Source organism: Bison bison, unplaced genomic scaffold (assembly GCF_000754665.1).
Source record: "Bison bison bison isolate TAMUID 2011002044 unplaced genomic scaffold, Bison_UMD1.0 scf7180017864371, whole genome shotgun sequence".
Classification (NCBI taxonomy): Eukaryota; Metazoa; Chordata; class Mammalia; order Artiodactyla; family Bovidae; genus Bison; species Bison bison.
Genome location: NW_011494943.1, coordinates 2,822,332 through 2,831,022, shown reverse-complemented (window position 1 = coordinate 2,831,022; position 8,691 = coordinate 2,822,332). Strand labels below are relative to the sequence as shown.

Sequence of the window (8,691 nt, the reverse complement as noted above, 5' to 3'; positions counted from 1 at the left end):
ACACTGCGGAGCCGCGCACGCCTGAGCATTTTGGTGTCATCACGAAGCTTTGCTCTTAAAGAATACTTAAGAATCCTCCTCATACCAAGTTTGCCGTCCCTGTGTGTGTGTGTGTGTGTGTGTGTGTGTGTGTGTGTGGTGAATGTTTATTTCCTCAAGCGATCAAATGTGTCCTCCGCGTAGTTTAAACCTCTCCAGGGCCTCCTGGAGACGCCAAACAACTTCCACACGCTAGCTCGTCTTTCTGGGCGGTACCGCCGGAGTGGCTGTGCGCGAGCGCGAGAATGAAACCGACCGGGAACCGGGGTTCGCGCCGGGACCCACCTCCGAGCCTCCTTCGCGCGCTCGGCCCCTAGGAGGTGCTGGTGAAGTGCGCTTGGGCTTCGCGGGTCCCTCTGAATCCTGCCTCAGCCAGCGTGCCGCTCTTCTAGTCACTTTCCTAAGACACAGACATTAAAAGGGCCTGAAACAGGTTCTGCAGGCGGTGTGACTCTGACAGCCAAGCGCCTGGCTGTTTCATTCCATTGGTGGCCATGGTACAGTGGTTCGAGCCCTGCCACCAACTTTCTTACCTTTTAAAGCCCTCTCCGTGGGAATCATGGGTCACACCATGGAGGTCTCATTTAACCTGTGGGAAGCCAAGTGCTATTTATAGGCCGTTTGGATTAACTGTGCCAAAGGGGTGGATGTATAGGAAGCCAGGCCGTAGCCTAAAGCTGAAAGAGCCTGGAAACAGACAAGCTAAGTCTGCGTGACCAGTGGACAAAGGATGCGGTGCGGCTCACTGCGCTGCAATGAGCTGCCTCTCAGACGGGTTTCCTCGTGGATTTCTTAATTGGACTGGAGAGGCCTGATGAATCCTTCAAAGCATATTAAACCTAAATGGAAAGAGGAAATTCATCGTTTATAGATGATCTCTTCTGTTACTGTGATTCAATCTATGCATCTGTAGATGGCTGAGGATTTTCCAAGCCACAAAAATCCAACACTCTTATTTCCAGGTAATGAGCTCTTTTTGAAAACCAGTCACCCAGAAAGGGATACCATTTCTCTGAAATTACGATTGAAATGGTTTTATTTTAATATGCTACTCTAAGTAAACTGAATACACCACAGGTCAGGATGGTTGCATAGGATAGGAAAAATCTTTTTTTAAAAAATGAATGCAAAGTTCTCAGATGATGGTTGTTTGTATAAATTTACTGATGAGAAATAAATTGCAAATAAATACGTGTATCCTAGTCCTTCTTACCAACCTCACTTTCACCTCCCATGGAATGATATGCATCAAGCCTTATTTATTGAAACCAAAAATTAGAGACAGGTTGACTTTTAACAGGAAGCTTCCCAATCTGAATAGACTGTTTCCCTTATTTAGCTAAATAAGGAAACATGAAGAATTACATTTTGTTTATAACTGAAACTTTATAAATGCAGGAGAGCATTGATTAACTCTATTGCTTCATCTTATAAGAAAAATATAAATGTGCATTTTAATGAATGAGACCTTTCACTATGTCCCTATTAGGAAAATTCTAGTGTTCCAAACCATTCAGTGCTTGGATAAGTGTACTTTTTTGGAGCGAGTATGTGATATAGATTTCTCTGAGAGTATATCTTTTTGGCTGAATCAGTCCTTATTTAGCAAAAAACAAAAAAAATCTCCAATGCAGTTGGACACCAGTACAGTTGGGTGTTGGGATCCATCTGTAGATTACATTTTTCCAAGGAAGTGACAATTATGTCCCTACCGATTCCCTCCAGAGTAACCACTTATAATATTAGAGCCAAATATTAGTCACAGTCTAGATCTGCAGTCAGATTATGAATGGTCGTGTGACGCAGAAGGACATTGTTCTGCCAGGAACACAAATCTCTCTTTTGTGCTTAAGTAAAGACCACCAGCAATTAGTTTTATTTTCAAGGGTCCATTAACCGTCACTGCAGTCCAATTTATAATGAGAAGAGAAGAGCAGCTCCTGTTATTTGCATCTTCCTGGTAGCAAGAATCACTCATTAGTCTTTGCAGTAATAATTAATAGTCATAATAAATAGATCAGTAAGTGTGTGTGTGTGTATGCTCTGTCACTCAGTCATGTCTGATCCCGTGCAACCCCGTGGACTGTAGCCCACCAGGCTCCTCTGTTCATGGGATTCTCCAGGCAAGAGTACTGGAGTGGGTTGCCATTTCCTCCTCCAGGGGATTGTCCCCACCCGGGAATCGAACCAGTGTCTCTTGCATCACCTGCATTGGCAGGCGAATTCTTTACCACTGTGTCATATTGACTTGAAATATAGACAGGCTGGGTATGCCATCTGCTACTATGAGAACAAGTCACCTGCTAGGGTATTTTAAGACATTGAATGTAATCGTACCTGGGGGAAAATTGCTTTGGCAGTTTCACTTACCATATTGGTAAGATTTCATCTTCATAATAAAATCCATAAAGGTACTTGTTGAGAAGCTACTTTGTACTTCAGCCATGTGCTCAGTGATGTGGGAGACAGAAGAGGTCTGAAACAGGAACAGTTGCTCCCCTTCAAGGATCCACGATCTCTGAGCAGACAGACAATGGCTACGTGGAATGACTCAATGACACGATAAGGCATCTATGATTAAGTGCTAAAATGGGTTGGTGAGGAAAGAAGCATCTGGAGGGCTTCTGGGGAGTGGAATGAAATGGACGGGAACGTGTGGGGAAGTCTTTAGAATGGAAGACTTCACACGCTTGACATAATACTCACACAGTTGTGGCAAGGATGTTGAGTGCACACCAGGAGATGGGGTTGCCCCTCACTTGGATTGCATCCTAAATGCCCATTATGCACTCAGCTCCGTCTGTATACATGTAATTGTGTGTATAAATTATAAGCTGCCTCTAAGAATGGCATGTCCTTCCTGCATGCTGCTGCCTGCGTAACTTCCTCTAAAGCACTGGGATTTAGTTCACGAGCCTTATTTGTCATTTGTCATCCCTGTAACACACAGTGATGTCACCTTATTTATCTGGCAGCCTGGGAATGCAGCATTTTACAGAATGGCTTTTCTAAATAATTGAAGTTTGTTTGATTGGGAATGATTTTTCCCTTATCGTATGCATCCTCAAACTCTTAACTGGTGGCTCCTGTAGCATTCTGTATATATTTCCAGTATCGTATATTCTGTTCCTCTCAGGCTATTACAGATATATTTTCCCCTATATCTGTTTCCACCTACCAATCGGGACTGTTTTGAAGTTCACGGCCAATTTTTTATCTTTATATCCTTGTTGCCTTGCACATGGCTGAGCAAATAAATCAGGCTCAATAAATGTAAGCTGAATGATGAAAAGAATGAAAGTAACAATATTTCTGAGTATAAGATGACTTTTGAATAATGACTCAGTAATGATTCATTATAATAAACATAAGCCATTTCATTTTTACCTGCAATAGACAGCCTATCAAAATACAATAAGAACAGTGTCTTCTACATTAAATGACCCCAGACTGAGCTTATTTAAGCTGTTCTGCTTGTTTTTCCTTCTTCTCCATCAATGAGCCTTCACTTCTCATTTTTGCTTCTGCCAACGTGCTTGGAATTTACTAGGCTGTCACTTTGTTCTGTCTAATTTGTTGATTCTAATATGCACTAGGCTGAGAAATTATGTAACCAAGGTTGTTTAAAAATATAGGCAAAGTAAAAGTAAATATGATTTAAAGGGCTTAAAGTGGATGTATATTTTTGAAATAGTATGAGCATATGCTAAATTTGGAGTTACCTTGTTTTGGTTGGTTTCCTTTTTGGATAAAAAAGCTTTGGGATATGGATTTATGGCATCTATTTTAGCTTCTCAGAGCACTTAAATGCTTCAGACCTTGCATTTGCTGTGTTATGAATAGTTGAGAAAGAACTCTGGAAAAACAAGATTACCTGTCTGCCTGCAACTGTGCATATGTTTGTATGTTTCTGAACAAGAAAATCATATGCTCGTTTATTGAGAACTCGTTCGCATGCTCACTTTGTCCATTTATAGGATCTTTGTTTTTCATCAAATATGTTAAAACCAACAACAATAAGTGGGATGGTTCTTTAAGAAGTTCACACTTCTAGAGCTGCTGAGTGATTACTTAGTAAATTTTCTGTCAGGCTCTGGAAACCTTTATTTATCTCATGCGGGTGAGACAATTACACTCTGAAATTACGATATGCATCTGAGGGCCAGACCTCACCATTATGGTGGCTCTTAACACAATGATTGCGATGATCATTTTGCGTGTGTGTGTGTTATCTGTGGCATGTTAGCTCTCTTAAAGGTGAAAAGCCTGCAACTTTGGTGCATTCTCTTATGGATGGTGGTGCCTTCAGCAGGTAGCCCTGCCATGAGATGCATGCAACTTGGCTTTTTCCAAAACTAACAACAAAACCAACAATTTCAGACAATCAAAGCTCATCACTATTGTAGACATTTAAGGAATGTGCCACAAGCTACAAAGAAATTGCACAACACATTTTGTGTAAAGTAAACAACCAGTCATCTCCAAATCTTTGCGACCCCATGGACTATAGAGTCCATGGAATTCTCCAGGCCAGAATACTAGAGTGGGTAGCCTTTCCCTTCTCCAGGGGATCTTCCCAACCCAGGGATCAAACCCAGGTCTCCCACATTGCAGGTGGATTCTTTACCAGCTGAGCCACAAGGGAAGCCCAATGTCAACAATACTTTAATGATATTTTTGAAAGAAAGGGCACATACATACCTGAATATCGAGGTTTGGGGTTATGGGTTTTAACAGTGTGTGTGTGGGGGGGATTTTAAGTGTAATGTGTATTTAGGTGTTTTTGTTTTAATTATCAGAGTAATATATGCCCATTGTGAGAAACGTACGATATAAGCATTACAAATACAGAAGAGTAGAAGAGTGTAAGAACATAAAAGAAGCCCACATTCCCACCATTATAAATACTTTGGTTATTTCTTACACTTCGTCTTACAGTTCTTTTTCTAATTTTTTATCTTTATTTATTTTTCATAATTTTAAATCAATTGTGCCATACTTTTTGAAAAATGAGTACCATACTTTTTATATGTAAGCATTTGTCATATCCCAGAGCTTCCCAGGTAGCACAGTGGTGAAGAATCCATCTGCCAGGGCAAGAGGTGCAGAAGACACGGGTTCAGTCCCTGGGTTGGGAAGATGCCCTGGGGAAGGAAATGGCAACCCACTCCAGTATTCCTTCCTGAAGAATCCCATGGACAGAGAGAGGAGCCTGGCGGGCTACAATCCACAGAGCTGCCAAGAGTCAGACACAGCCAAGCGTGCACACACTTGTCATACAATCAAAAACCATTTGAGAGAATATATGGTAATGTTTGCATATATTTTATTTCCATAATGTGTATGAACTATACTTTGATGAATCACCCACTCTTATACTTCTGTATTCATTTTTGTTTTATGCTCACAAGGATGCATTAACTGTCTTTGTAGACTAATATTTATCTTCATCTCTTGCTGTTTTCTTAGAATATGTGTCCAAATGTGGAATTACTAGGTTAAAGTTTATCATCTTTTACAACTTTTTTTAATTGCAATTATTTCAAATCAAATTCCATTGCATTGAATTTCAAGGATATTCTAAGTTATGACCTTGCCAGGAGTGATAGCAATGCACAGTGGGGAGAGTTTCTGGGCTTTCAGTCAGCCTGATATGATCTGCGACATTGATCCAGCTAGCTGTGAGTGACTGTTATAGGGATTAGAAATAATATACTTGAAATGCCTGACCTGTAGCAATCACTTAGATCGTGGTAGTTTATACTACCACTGCTGCTACAAGATGAGAAAATAACTTAGTTTGAGGAAAAAGATATTTAAAAGAGATATTTGGGAAGCCCCACTTTTACATAAGAAGCCTTTAAATAACATAGTAGTCAATGGCAGTGCCTGATTATGTGCTAAAATCATAAAGAGGTAAGTGTCTGATGCATTCAGGAGAATATTACAGCTATATCTGGAAATAGAAATTGACATTCGATAAGTGAGTAACATGAATTTTTCCAGTTGGTGGTCAGCATTTGTATAAATTCGTGAATAAAGGGATATGAGAATTGAACATGAAGTCTGAGCCAGACTTTAGACCCTTAAGGCAAGCAGGACGAGTGGACACTTTATTCTGTAGACAGATGAGTGAGTGAAAAGATAAGAGGCGTGAGCAGGCCTGTTGGAACCTTCATCTGTCATTTCTTCCTCCACTGCTTCTGGCTACAGTCCTACCATGGGATCTTTTGTTCTTTTTTTTTTTTTTAATATGATTTACCAAGTTCCAATTTTAATTCATTAAAAAGAGAGTTATAGAAATCCCATTTCAAGAGAGCTCGTTGTGTGAGTGGAACCTGCCAGGATGGCTTCTGACCTGTTGATTTCAAATCCAGGACCTCCTCCTCCACTTTCTGCAGAATATAACTTTTTATAGCATCTCTCCTCAGAAAAATTGGGAGATCCTAGAATAGGACCTGTGTTTTTCACAGGTGCTTACTAATTCCCTCCAAATTTCTACCCTGACTGTAGTATATAAAGTTTAGCCTTTTTATCCTTATACAGAACCTAATTCCAAATGTTTGGACCACTTTTCCTGCTGTGGCAGGATTTTTTTTTTTCCATTTTAAAAATAAATTTGATCAGTGTCTGAGGATTCAATTCAATCCTTCTTCATTGACCAGTTTCCGTACTGAAGGCCTACAACCTCAGATGATATTTGGCTCCAGGCTTTTGATAAAGTTTTGTTTTAACAGCCACAGCCCCTGCGTATCAGTTGCAAATAAATAAAACCTGTATCACGACTATGCAAAAATAAAATGCTTGTATCCTACTATTGCCAATAACATGAATGCCAAGTGGTAAGAGAAAAATAACATTAATAGCATTATATGATTAAAGAAAAAATTATATTATTATTATATTATAGTATATGATTAAAGAAAACCCAAGTTATGGCATTACTCATTGGATAGGTGTTTGCTTAGATGTTTTAATGTACTAATTAGGACCAAATCTAGATATTGCTTTTCCTGCATGTGAATTTTCAAATGTTAAAGAAATTCAAATGAATTATCACTGTGAACAAGAATTTTAGAAAACAGCTTCCATGGTTAGCAGAAGAAGGCCTCTGAATTTACAACAGGCTTACATTCTGTCCCTGGGTTTCAGCTTCTGATCTTCTTTTCAGCAAAGAAGATCTCGTTTCAAAACTTGTACTTATACCCAAATCTATTCTTTTACAGGGCTTGCATAACTGAGTCACCACGTTTCAGCCAGGCAAGAACTTGTCAGTTATACATTATAAATAAAGCTCTTTTGTAACCTGACTGTCATTTCCCTGCATGGAAACTGAAATATGTGAGCACTCACAGTGTACCTGTTAAGTCAACTTGGGGGAAAAAAAAAATCAGTTAGGAGATCTAGCTGTCCTGTTTACTTACATGAAACCTCTCATCTGTGCTAACACATGCAGTCATGCTTCTGAAAGGAAAATCCTTGAAAAACAATAATATATTTCCCACATGGAGGAAAGGGCAAACCCCAGGGCTATTGCTCTTAATGTCTATTATTTTATATAAAAATACAGCGCCTCCTCAGTGCAGAATTAGGTAAAGGAAGGAATATACTTAAAAATGAATTGGCAGAAAGCAAAATGAGAGTATCTATAAAATGCAGACACTTGCACACACACGTACACACAGGGTTGCATCTGTTGACCGAATGATGACACAGCCAAGAAACCCCTTAGAGGTTGGAGACGCTCAATTTTGACTTGTAGTTGCTTCATTCTGACGGAAGAGCTGTAGTCAGCATCGAGGCTCTGTTTCTCGGAGACTTGCTGTCATGATTCTCGTCTCACGGTGTTCAGAGTTCAGTTATATTTTACAGTTTGCAATTTTAAGAAAGCATCTACTCACCATTGCACCCATATTGCTTAGGCATTAAAATATGAAAGCTTCAAAGCACAAAGTAGCAACTCTCTCAGTATTTTCCAGCAGCGATCTATGCAGCTCTGAGGCTAAGCAGCTTCAGTATTTCCATAGGACACTAGCTGAGCATACATATCTTAGGCAGTCTTCTGAGAGGAGAAGACAATTATGAAAAGGCGATTTGCATTTTCTTGCAGAAGTGATCTGAACATTTGCCCAGTCAAAGCATCATTTAGCACAAAAGACTTAGTCAGCGATGCCATGTCCGCAGTTTCAAGATCCGAGCAGTATAATTGAAATTTATGCAAGCCTCTTTAATCCTGGGCTCGGAATGAATCAGTGTTCTTCCCTAAGTGAATTAAGCACAGAAATTAGTTTACCCCTTTCTATGCTCTGTCTTCTTTGCTCCTGCATTTCTTGGTTCATTTTCCTTTTCTCCATGGTCCATACCTTATTTCAAATCCTACCAAAAAAGGGAGCTGGGAGGCAGGGACCCAAACATAGTCAGTAATCAAGGCACAGCGCTCAGCACGGTCTGACTGTCCTAATGAAGTATTGGTTCATCTCTGCACAGTTCCAGCTCCACATGCTGCTTCGCACAGCATAATCTACAAGGTAGCATGCTGCCGAAGCACCAACACGCTCGAGCACCTAAAACGTCAACCGTCTTCTGCAGGTGAGACAGTCCAGTCCACGAAAAAAAAATCATTTCTGAAATTATTCCTCCTTTAGGGAAAGC

General features: G+C 40.1%; 1 protein-coding gene across 1 annotated transcript in view; it reads right to left on the bottom strand.

Moving 5' to 3' along the window:
• The window catches only part of KCNJ2 (potassium inwardly-rectifying channel, subfamily J, member 2), a 12,627-nt gene extending 12,061 nt beyond the window's left edge, over window positions 1-566 (bottom strand). Inside the window, exon 1 of the mRNA XM_010856084.1 lies at window positions 325-566. The gene's annotated coding sequence lies outside the window, so the exon portion shown is untranslated. The remainder of the gene's footprint in view (window positions 1-324) is intronic.
• Between the last annotated feature and the right edge of the window lie 8,125 nt (window positions 567-8,691).